The sequence below is a fragment of the Lissotriton vulgaris genome, chromosome 2_2 (assembly GCF_964263255.1).
Source record: "Lissotriton vulgaris chromosome 2_2, aLisVul1.2, whole genome shotgun sequence".
In the NCBI taxonomy this organism is placed as follows: Eukaryota; Metazoa; Chordata; class Amphibia; order Caudata; family Salamandridae; genus Lissotriton; species Lissotriton vulgaris.
In genome coordinates, this window is record NC_141688.1 from 49,990,164 (window position 1) to 50,003,537 (window position 13,374).

A 13,374-nucleotide genomic window follows, 5' to 3' on the forward strand; every position below is an offset into this window, starting at 1 on the left:
CATAAGAGCCAGTGAATGTGAGAGTGGCTGTATGAATCATTGTGAACTTGTATCAGGGATTGTATAAGAGAGTAAATATGTGTTAGAATATGTTTGAATTAGTAAGGTGTGTATAACTGTATAGTTGAGGAAATGGAGGAGTGATTGATTCTTTTCATGACTGACTAGATGTGTGAGTAACTCCATGGATGAGTGACAATCTGTGAGTGTCTGTTTACACTGATTGTATCTAAGGTTATATTAGAGTCTGAAGAGGTTCATCGTATTATCACATGAATGATATTATCAGTGATGTGATCAGTAATGTCAAATGAGATGTCATCAGTGATGTCATCAGTGATGTCATAAGTGCTGTCAACAGTGATGTCACTGACCATGTCATGAATGATGTAATATGTGACATCATCAGCAGTGGATTGCGGGTGCGCGATATATAGTTATTGCAACTAACTATATATTCGAATTTCTATGGTTTTGTGCGAGTAAATTAAGGTTTTGTAAATGCTAATTCCTAACTATATATGGTCTATAACCTATGGTTTTTTCAGTGAATATATATATATATATATATATATATATATATATATATATATATATATATATATATATATATGTGTTTATTTATTTATTTATTTATTTACAGAAAATACCAAAGGTTACAGGGACGTAGTTAGGGTCAGATTTCACTCGTACAAAACCAGTAAAATTTGGCAGTTTTAGATACCTGAGCTAAGTATAACTTATGTACCTGCAATTCACTGCTTATGACCTCATCTATTACATCACTCAATACATGGTCAGTGACATCACTGAGGCAATCTCAAATAACATCACTGATGATATCATCCACAGAACCACTCACACACCTATTCACAGCCTCATACAACCTCTTGAACACCCACTCACACACCCATATAACTACTGACATACCTATTCACAGACCAATACCAGTACTAAAACACCCAATCACTCCTCCATAGAGCGAACTCATATTAAAATTACTATCACTTATTAGTAGTACAATAGAATACTCCTTTAAGTTTTGTAGTACCGTAGTAATATGTTTAATAATCATTAACTCTTACAGAATACTTGCACTCACTGGATGGTATCATATGTGATTGTTATTTGAGATGTCGTCAGTGATATCATCAGTAATGTCACTGACTTTGTCATTAGTGTCCCCAAGGACGTCTTTGAGGTGTCCTTGGGGCAATCTACCCCTCCTGTTACCTCCAGTAAGTCCCACACAGCAGGGATGCTGAGAGGTTGTAAGAGGACATGCCATCTTGCTCCACCACTGTGCAAACGTGACTCCTGGTGCACCACTAGTTGGGGGATGATGTCCCCTTGGCTCCAGCGGGTCCATTGGGCAAACTACCCCTCCTGTTAACTCTAGTAAGTCCCACACAATGGGTTTGCCTAGAGGTGTTTATTGTCCACACTGCCTTTCTCCACCACTCTGCAAACGCGCCTCCTGGCACAGTACTGGTTGGGGGAAATAGTCCACTGTAGTTGTGAGGTCCTCATGAGTAAAGTGGAATTCATTCCCCAACCAGAAGTGCGACAGGAGGTGCATTTGCAGAGTGGTGGAGAAATGGACGTGGCCTCCAAGTCCTTTCAGCAATCACACTGTCTGGGACATACTAGAGGTAAGAGACAGGCTTGTTGGCCCAGTGTCAAAGCCCAGCTCACCTGAGTTTTCTGTTCAGTTCTGATGGAGGTTGAAGACAGTCCGACCCCACCCTGAAACTGCTTGTTCCAGGACACTAGTTTTAAAACAGTGTACTAAAAACCAGAAGCTCAAGGGAAGGGGGGAAGTAACACCGTTCTTGCGTTTCCACTGTAGAAGAGCTGCTAAAATCTGCGGCCCTCTCTGACTGCTGTAGAAACTGGTGCCTAATGAAACATACTAATAATATACTTTTATTGATTTATAAAAATCATAAAAGGGTGGGTCTTATCACCACACAAACAGCATGTACGTCGTAAGGTCAGGATAAAAACAAAATTAAAATCACCTGAAAAATAATAAGTTTAAAACATAATCTTAAAAACCTTACACAAATACACAATCGCAGTATGAAATTATAAGGATGTAGCTGAGGGAAGACGTGGCTATCTCATTGGAGCTACGAAACAACTGATAATAGTTTTAGGAAAAAAAGCAAATGCTTTGGGGAATAAATTAATTTGGTGGAAAATACGCATTTTGACTCAGAATTTCGACTCACCATTTCTCCGGACATCGCCTTCCTAACAGAAACCTGGATGAATGCCTCTTCAGCTCCAGACATCACCACAGCCAACCCGGACGGCTACAAGATCATCCGTAAGGACCGCACCATCCAAACAGGAGGAGGCATCGCCATCGTCCACAAGAACACCATCCGTGTCTCAACCAGCTCAGAAGACAACCTTGCTATCGCCTAACACCTTCACTTCCAGATCCACACTGACCCCAAGACCACAGTCAGAGGCACCCTCCTCTACAGGCCACCAGGACCCCGTACAAAATGCAGCGAAGACATCACTGACTTCATCACCCCACACGCCCTCCCCTCGGAAGAATACATTCTACTGGGAGACCTCAATTTCCATCTGGAAAAGAGCAACAACAGTAACACTACCACCCTTCTGGACAATCTCGCCAATCTCGGACTCAAACAACTTGTTAACACCCCCACACACTATGCAGGACACACACTCGACCCTATCTTCACTTCCAGCAAGCATATCTCCTTCACGCACACCACACCACTCTACTGGACGGACCACAGTTGCATCCACTTCATTCACAATAAGACCACGATCCACAACCACCCTCAACCAACTCTGCGAAGAAATTGGAACAAAATAACCATCGACCAGATCTCCACATCGCTTCTTCAAAACCCCCCCGCCTACTCAACGAACCATAACCAAGCCACCATCAATCTCACACAATGGCTAACCCAAACCGCCGACAAACTAGCACCCGTGAAAAAACATCAAATGAAGCAAGGAAGCAAGAACGCCCCCTGGTTCAACGATGACCTTAAGAAATCCAAGAAGCTCTGTCGTTCCCTTGAGAAAACTTGGAAAAAAGACCCAAACACTATCACCCAGACCGCCTTCAAAAATGCCACCCGCAAACACCCCCAACTAATCCGGACAGCCAAGAAATCAGCACTCAAAGACCGACTAGACAACAATGCCCACAACAGCAAGGAACTTTTCAACATCATCAAAGAATTCACCAACCCCACCGCCAGCTCAAACGACATCTCCCCCTCTCAAGTCCTCTGCGACTCCCTCGCCTCATTCTTCCATGACAAAATCGCCGACATTCATAACAGCTTTGACAACCAACCCGTAAACCAGTCCACCTCACTTACCTCCGAGCCTGTACCTCCTCCGAATAACCTTTTCGACTGGAACCCAATCACCACTGAAGACACCATTCGTCTGATGAACTCCATCCACTCAGGATCCCCTACAGACCCATGCCCCCATCACATCTTCAATAAAGCAGACTCCATTATCGCACCCCATCTCCGAGACGTCATCAACTGCTCCCTCAACTCCGCCACATTCCCAGAAAGCTGGAAACACGCTGAACTCAGCGCCCTTCTGAAGAAACCCACAGCTGACCCCACCGAACTCAAAAATTACCGCCCCATCTCGCTCCTCCCATTCCCTGCCAAAGTCATTGAGAAAGCCATCAACAATCAGCTCGCCGCCTTCCTCGAAACCAACAAATCACTCGACTCCTCACAGTCTGGCTTCCGAGCCAAACACAGCACCGAGACCGCCCTCATCGCAGCAACAGACGACATTCGAACACTACTGGACAACGGAGACACAGTCGTCCTCATCCTCCTTGACCTCTCTGCAGCCTTCGACACAGTCTGCCATAGCACCCTGATACAACGCCTCAGAAACATCGGAATTCAAGGAAAAGCATTGGACTGGATCATCTCGTTCCTCGCTGGAAGCACTCAGAGAGTCCGCCTCCCCCCTTTTAAGTCAGAGGCCATCGAAGTCATCTGCGGCGTCCCGCAAGGACCATCACTCAGCCCCACCCTCTTCAACGTCTACATGAGCCCCCTCGCAACCATCGCATGTCAACACAACCTCAACATCATCTCCTACGCTGATGACACTCAGCTGATCCTCTCACTCACCAAAGACCCAATCTCCGCCAAAACCAACCTACATGAAGGGATGAAAGAAGTAGCCGAGTGGATGAAGCACAGCCGTCTGAAACTGAACTCAGACAAAACGGAAGTCCTTATCTTAGGTGCACCCCCTTCCGCCTGGGACGACTCTTGGTGGCCAACGGCCCTAGGAAAAGCCCCCATACCGACGGACCACGCACGGAACCTGGGCATCATCCTGGACTCCTCACTCTCGATGACCAGACAAGTCAACGCCGTCTCATCATCATGCTTCAACATCCTACGCATGCTCAAAAAAACATTTCGCTGGATCCCCACTGAAACTAGAAAAACGGTCACCCACGCACTGGTTACAAGCCGTCTGGACTACGGAAACACCCTTTACGCCGGTACCACCGCAAAACTGCAGAAAAAACTCCAACGCATCCAAAATGCTTCAGCCAGATTCATACTAGACATCCCCCGCACAGACCACATTTCCATTCACCTGAAAGACCTTCACTGGCTCCCCGTCAACAAGAGGATAACGTTCCGTCTCCTCACCCACGCACACAAAGCCCTATACGAACTTGGACCTGATTGTCTCAACACGCGCCTTTCCTTTTACACCCCTACCCACCAGCTGCGTTCGTCCAACCAAGCCCTCGCCGCTGTTCCGCGCATCCACAAAGCCACCATGGGGGGAAGATACTTCTCCTACTTAGCTGCCAAAACTTGGAATTCCCTTCCCATCCACCTCCGCCTTACTCAAAACCACCTAGCCTTCAGAAAACAGCTTAAAACCTGGATACTCAATAAGTAACCCCCCCCCACCTTCCTCAAGCGCCTTGAGATCCTCTGGGTATGTAGTGCACTATATAAATTCTGACTTGACTTGACTTGAGAACACAGCCTGGAAAAATGAAAATAAAGGAATAACCATTAAAAAGGGAAGTTGGAGTCCGGGGCAGCCGTGATGAGGTCGGTTGGCCAAGGTCATCTTTAATTACTGCCTTGTTTTATAGCTCTTCTGAAGCATGAGCCAGGAATTTTAAAGTTTTGCAGGCTAGTTGTATCCTGGATTCGCTGAGGCATTCTATCACAGCTGCCCTGCAAGTTCTCACCTGAGCTTCTCTTAAAAGTGGTAGCAAAAGCGTTTTCCTTAGTTTTTTAGTTTTTGCAGTGCAGGGCATATGCATATTAAATGCAATAAAGACTCTGTGGCATTGCCACAGAGGTGACAGGCAGAGGTTGACCAGGACCGTTGCCATTTGGGGGTGAGGTCTTTACTCGAGAAGCATCCCAGCATCGGAAGGCTTAATTTCCTCTTATAATAGTCCCTAATGAAACATAAATAAAGAACAGATAAGTGCAACCTATCCCTAAATGTGTTCCTGACTAAACCTTAATCTTATTAGAAATTCTCTTCTAAAAGTACCTCTTAGATCCTGGTCTCAATCTTCCAGGTTTGGAATGTGCTACTGTTCTGGGATGTGCTTTCTATTACTGTAAAACTTCTGTAAAATCAAACGAATATCATTATCAGAATTACCAACGTCTAACATTCACCTTAATATAACTAAAGCCTAAATTCTTAATAGCAAACTCACTTTTCACACATTTCCAGACTTTTTATAAAACAAATACTGTACTTTTACATCAAAATACAGCAGGTAATTTGTGCAAGTCCTTGATTTACTGTTTGCCTTGCTGTTAATGGTTTCCTCTGTTCCATTCTTTAAAAAGTTCCATGTAAAACAATATTTATTTCACAAAGTTCCACAAAGTATTCTTGTAACAAAGGGTTTGAACCACAAAGTTCGTGGGAGATTTCTTGTTCCAAATTGTCTTTACATGAATCCAGAAATCGCCGATAAAGTTCTTTCAGGTAATAAAAGGTTTTGCACTTACTTGTTGCTGAAAAGGGATATTGATCAGTCTAACCTTGACCTCTTTCTCTTTTGCAGGTCGATTGCAGTAGACAGAAGAGGGGCTGAGGCAAGAAGTAGCCGGAAACCAGAAGAAGGAAGAGCCAGAAGCTGTGCCCGTTGAAGTCAATGAAGGTCTGGAGAGAGCAGGAGTACCAACGCCGAAGGATCTGTTCTCAGGTAAGTGGGAGGTAAACGAGCACAAGCACTGGGTGAGGCTCAGGGGCTTCCTTTTTTTAGACAGGGCTGGGTGTGGTTCGAAGAGCTGCTTGTGGTTTGAAGAACTGGGTGTGGATCTCACAAGCAGGTGTGCAGAGCTTCAGTTATTATGCTAATGAGTTGAAGTAACACATGGTCTAGGGAGAAGTGTTCTAAATAAGCCTTGGTAAAAGCAAGGTCCAATGTTTTCTAAATAAGCCTTGGTGAAAGCAAACAAGACAGCTATGTCCAAACTTGTGAATACATTGAGCAACATACACAGAAGTCTTAGGGAGGGGCTGAGATAACAAGAAAGGCTTTCAGTAGTATGTTTAAAGAGAGCTATTACAGAGACCACTAGTGCAATTAGAGGGGGCATGCTCTTTGCTCTGCACAAACCCTAACAGTTGCCCCCCTCAAAGGCCCTCCTACTGGACAGGGTTTCCCTGGAATTTTTAGATAAAACTGTCTAATCAACCATGGGGCATGTACATAGGACGCTGGTTCCCATGAATTCTCAGTTTTGTCATATCCTTTCCATTCTACTAAATAAAACAGACGTACATGAATTCTTTTAGCGTCTTTTATGCTTTTCACTTCATATTCTATATTTCCCTTAATTGGTATGGGTGGAGGTGGTGGTTCGGGTCGGGTATTTGGGTTGTACGGCTTAAGCAAGGACACATGGAATGTAGCATGTACTGGGTATTCTTTTGGTAAGTCCAATTTTACTGTTACCGGGTCTACTATGGCAGTTGTACTAAAGGGTCCAATGAAACGTGGTTGCAGCTTTCGGGATCCCTCTATATTTAGGTTATTTGTGGAGAGCCATACTTTGTCACCTATTTTATACATTGGGGCCTCAGATCTGTGTTTGTCTGCTTGTCTTTTCATGCTTTCTTTGTACTTTAATAAATGTTTCCTGGCCTTGTCTTGTATGTCACCTAATCTCGTTAGTCTATCTGTTACTGTAGGCAACAGGGAATCTTCTAATAATATGGGTATAGCTCTCGCATGATACCCCTGCCTGAAAAAGAATGGTGAGCAAAGTCGAGCTGCATGCTCAGTATTATTATAAACAAACTCCGCAACAGGGAGAGATTCCAACCATTCACTAGAATAATCAGCCAATAAACAACGCAGCGTTTGAAGTAAGGTTTGGTTCAGTCGTTCAGTTTGTCCATCTGTTTCTGGATGGAAAGCAGTGGACAATGCCACATCTATTTTCAGTTTTTCGCAACATTTTTCCAAAATCTAGAGTTGAACTAGCTACCTCGGTCTGACACCACTTTACTTGGCAAACCATGTAAATGCACAATTTCTCTTATAAAAATATTGGCAAATTCTGCAGCAGTTGGCAATTTCTGTAATGGTACAAACTGTGCCATTTTAGACAAAAAATCCACTATCACTAATACTGTTGTGAAGGATTTTACTGGTGGTAAACCTACAATAAAGTCTATACTCACAGTGTGCTAATGTTGTTTGGGTGATGGCATTGGTATTAACAAACCGTCAGGGGCCTTATGAGAAGATTTATGTCTTGCACAAACTGGACAGGTAGTGACAAACTGCTTAATGTCCTTACTCATATTGTCCCACCAAAAGTGTTTTCGCTCATTTTCCAGGGTTTTTACCCAGCCAGGATGACCTGCCAACGGTGAGGCGAGATGCCAAATTATCACCTGTGTTTGTAATTCTGTGGTGGGCACTAACAGTATGTTGGACTGGACAGGTAGTGACAAACTGCTTAATGTCCTTACTCATATTGTCCCACCAAAAGTGTTTTCGCTCATTTTCCAGGGTTTTTACCCAGCCAGGATGACCTGCCAACGGTGAGGCGAGATGCCAAATTATCACCTGTGTTTGTAATTCTGTGGTGGGCACTAACAGTATGTTGTTGTGATACAAGAAACCTCGTTGTATTGAGTTATGGGAATCCTTTAACCAATCTTGAGGTGCCATTTGCATGTGTGCATTATATAGATCTGTGATGAAATCCTTCTGTTGTACTGGTGCCAAAGGTTTTTGGGGAGGAATAATAGGTTCTCCTATTTTGTCTTGTTTCATGTCTGAGGTATGTCCGTATCTAGATAACACATCAGATTGAATTTGTTGTGCACCTGGTCTATAGGTTATAACAAAGTCAAATGTGCTAAAAAAATGTAACCAGCGTATCTGATTTGGAGTTAATGCTTTTGGTGATCCAAAGAACTGTATGTTCTTATGGTCAGAAAAGATGGTAACAGGGTACCTGGCTCCCATTAAATGGTGCCTCCATTCAGAAAAGGCTACTTTGAGCCACAGTGTAATTTTGTTCAGCTGGTAATAACTTTTTGGAATAAAAGGCTATAGGATGTAATTGGCCATCTATTGCATCTCGTTGAGAGAGAACTCCTCCTAAAACTACTTGTGAAGCATCCGCTTCGACAAAAAAGGGCAAGTCCAGATCAGGATGTTTCAGAATTGGGGTTGAAGTGAACTTTTGGTTCAGGAGTTGAAAGGCGTGAGCCGCCTCATCAGACCAAAGAAATCGTTGCCCTTTCCGCAACAAGGTGGCTATTGGGGCCGCAATGTCTGCAAAATGAGAAATAAACCTCCTATAAAAATTGGCGAAACCCAGAAATTTCTGAACATCCTTCACAGATGATGGTTCTGGCCAATCAGTAATAGAACTAATTTTCTTTTCATCCATAATTATTCCTTAAGGTGACAGGCAGTATCCTAAAAAGTCCACTTTGCTGACATTAAAAGTAAATTTTTCTAATTTAGCAAAGAGATGATTTTCTTTTGACTTTGATAATACTGCACGAACATGTTGGATATGTTCTTCCGCGTTCTTAGAGTAAATGAGGATGTCGTCTATGTATACTATGACACAAACGTCCAGGAATTCATGTAGGACCTAATTTATAAAGAATTGAAAGGCCACAGGGGCATTACACAACCCAAAGGGCATTACTGTGAACTCAAATAGACCAAACTTTGTCTTGAAAGCTGTCTTCCACTCATCCCCCTCTTTTATTCAGACCAGATGGTAAGCTCCCCGCAGATCTAGTTTAGTGTATACAGTAGAATGTCTTAATTGATCCAACAACACAGGTATTAGAGGAAGAGGATATTTATTTTTTATTGTAGCCTTATTTAGTCCTCTATAGTCGATACACGCGCGCAGAGAATAATCTGGCTTCGGGATAAAAAAAAGTGGAGATGACACCGGAGATGTGGAATGTCGGATGAACCCAGACTGTAGTAGTTCGTCTAGGTAGGTTCTTAAATATTTGGTTTCTTCGTCAGTCAAAGCATATACTCTGTTAGTAGGTAAAGGGGCCCCTGGGATGAGATCTATAAGGCAGTCATATGACCCATGTGAGGGTAACACACTAGCCTTCACTGGATCAAAAAAGTCTTTAGAGTCAGAATATTCAGGAGGGAGACTTGGTTTGTCTTGTGTAACACTAGCACAGTATATTACTGAGCTCTGTTTTGTACCTGCTTCTTGATAGCAATTGGTTCTACAGAATGAGGAATCCAAAGTAACTGTTCTGTTCACCCAATCAATTTTTGGGTTATGAGTTGTTAACCAGGGTACCCCGAGAATCAAGCCAAAATTAGGGGTATCTATCAGATCAAAGCTAATCATCTCTGTGTGCCCGTTTTGACAGACCATGACAAGGGGACTTGTTTGTTTTGTGATTATTCCTGAGGTCAGTTCTGACCCATCCACTGCACATACTGCTTCTGGACAAGGGTTTAGGCAAATAGGAAGACCTAATGTGTTAGCTAACTTATTATCCCCCAAATTTTTCTGTTGCTCCTGAGTCCAGTAGGATAGGGAGAGAATGTCTAACTTGGGTAGTAACAATTAAAAAGATCTGAATTATGAAATGTCTAGGTATGTGCGGTACCATGAGGGCTGCAGAATTAGAGGTTTGATTAAGATGTTTTCTCGAACAAGTAACCTCCCCCCTTGTCGTGTTTAATCTTTTCCCGACTCAGTTGAGGAGATAGAGGAAACAGTACCCCTACGTGAAGGTTTAGGTTTTATTGGACATTCTCCGGCAAAATGTCCTGCCTTGTCACAATATAAACATAATTGAAGTTTTCTCCTTCTTTCTTTTTCCTCTGACGTGAGTGGACCTCTGAGTGTCCCTATTTGCATAGGCTCAGGTTCAGGGAGTTTATTATCTGTGTCTTTCTTCTCATGTTAAAAGTTAACCGCGATTCCAGTTTGGATTTATCTCCCTTTCTTTTGCCTAGTCTGTGTTCCAATTTCACGACGAAATCTACAAAGTTAGAATAGTCTTCTGGCAAATCAACGATATGAGCCAGCGCGTCTTTTAACAAGTCTCTCAAACCTTTATAAAAAAGAGAACACACGCTTTTCTTCTGGCCAACGTATCTCAGTGATTAAACGATTTAAACTAGTGAGATAGGTCAATAAATCCTTGTTACCTTGTTTAAGATTTAAAAGCTCATTATCGCTTGCCTGCATACAAGTGTGTTTTGCTAAAAGCCTGGTCATAGTACGTTTAAATTTATTCCAATTATGGAGGATGGGATCATCTCTATCCACGAAAGGAATTGACCAATTGGCTGCTGTACCGCCCAAATGAGACAAGATGAATGCCACTTTCGTAGCATCAGTAGGGAACTGTTGTGGTTTATAAACGAAGTGTAATTGACATTGATTGATAAAAACATGGAATTTGTTACTATCTCCATGAAAACGTTCAGGTGCTGCTAAAGGCACAGCATTAGGAACATTAACAGTAACCTCAACGGGGGGGGGGGGGAGTTGCATGTTTTGCTCGCGCCCATGTCTCTGAGGAGGTTTTAAACAAAGGCGTAAAAGCTGTGTTCCACTGAGATTCCCTAGGTTTATACCTGCTTAAATCCTGTTTTAAAAAGGTGTTTTCCAACTTTAATTTCTCTATTTCCTCTTGCATATGTTGCAAGATGCCAGACACAGATTCATTATGGGCCAAGTCCTCGTTTAGGGCCTGCACCATATCCGTGGCGTCAATGCCCTCTGTTTCTTCCCCGGCATTCATCGTCCAACAGAACTGAATATTTTTAAGGCTTGTGCGTCTGTCAAAGCCCAGCTCACCTGAGTTTTCTGTTCAGTTCTGATGGAGGTTGAAGACAGTTCGACCACACCCTGAAACTGCTTGTTCCAGCACACTAGTTTTAAAACAGTGCACTAAGAACCAGAAGCTCAAGGGAAGGGGGAAGTGGATAAAATAAAAAAAGAGAGACAACACCATTCTTGCGTTTCCACTATAGAAGAGCTACTAAAATCTCCGGCCCTCTCTGACTTCTGTAGAAACTGGTGCCTAATGAAACATAAACAAAGAACAGATAAGTGCAACCTATCCCTAAATGTGTCCCTGACTAAACCTTAATCTTATTAGAAATTCTCTTCTAAAAGTACCTCTTTGATCCTGGTCTCAAGCTTCCAGGTTTGGAATGTGCTACTGTTCTGAGATGTGCTTTCTATTTCTGTAAAACTTCTGTAAAATCAAACGAATATCATTATCTAAATTATCATTTTTCACACATTTCCAGACTTTTTATAAAACAAATACTGTACTTTTACATCAAAATACAGCAGGTAATTTGTGCAAGTCCTTGATTTACAGTTTGCCTTGCTGTCAATGGTTTCCTTTGTTCGTTTCCTATAAAAGTTCCATGTAAAACAATGTTTATTTCACAAAGTTCCACAAAGTATTCTTGTAACAAATGGTTTGAACCACAAAGTTCGTGGGAGATATCTTGTTCCAAATTGTCTTTACAAGAATCCAGAAATCGCGGATAACGTTCTTTCAGGTAATAAAAGGTTTTGCACTTACTTGTTGCTGAAAAAGGGATACTGATCAGTCTAACCTTGACCTCTTTTGCAGGTCAATTGCAGTGGACAGAAGAGGGGCTGAGGCAAGAAGTAGCCGGAAACCAGAAGAAGGAAGAGCCAGAAGCCGCGCCTGTTAAAGTCAATGAAGGTCTGGAGAGCAGGAGTGCCAGCACTGAAGGATCTGTTCTCAGGTAAGTGGGAGGTAGACGAGCACAAGCACTGGGTGAGGCTCAGGGGCTGCCTTTTATAGACAGGGCTGGGTGTGGTTCGAAGAGCTGGGTGTGGTTCGAAGAACTGGGTGTGGTTCTCACAAGAAGGTGTGCAGAGCTTCAGTTAATATGCTAATGAGTTGAAGTAACATATGGCCTTGGGAGGAGTGTTCTAAATAAGCCTTGGTAAAAGCAAGGTCCAATGTTTTCTAAATAAGCCTTGGTAAAAGCAAGGTCAAAAGTGCAAACAAGACAGCAATGTCCAAACTTGTGAATACATTGAACAACATACACAGAAGTCTTAGGGAGGGGCTAAGATAACAAGAAAGGCTTTCAGTAGTATGTTTAAAGAGAGCTATTACAGAGACCACTAGTGCAATGAGAGGGGACATGCCCTTTGCTGTGCACAAACCCCAACAAGACCCTCAGCATTCAAGGGGACTTTATACCCCAACCACAACTGCGCCAGGAGGCACATTTGCAGAGTGGTGGAGAAGGGGGCATAGCCTTCGGCGACTTTATGGAGTTTTTTTTATTACATATTTTTTTAGGGAAGTGGTGCTGTGTAGCCCTCCTTCCGTGTTGATTTTGGCCCTGGGGACCATATACCCCGGGGCTGGTCTTTTACAAAATGTGGAGGGGGCGTGCAGCTTCCCTCCCTTAGACAATTACAGCCCTAGGATCCCATTCCCTGTGGACCAGCCCTTTCCTCTTTTTTCTCCATTTTTTTAAATAAAGGAAAGTGTGCGGCAGGCCCCCTTTCCCTGGGCCAATTTTGGCCCGGGGGACTTCATCCCCCTGGGCCAGCCCTTTATTTTATTTTATTTTATTTTTATTTACATGGGAGAGGGCAGCGAGGCACCCCTCCTGAGACCTATTTCGACCGGGGGACCCCATTCCCCTAGCCAGGCCTTCATATATTTTTTTTTAAACAGGGAGGGGAACCCTATGAACCCCTCCCTTGGCCAATATTGTCCCGGGGATCCCATGCCCTGTGCATGGCCAACTCGTTGAGGACCATGGCGGGAGCCTTAAGGCCCCTGTAGTCT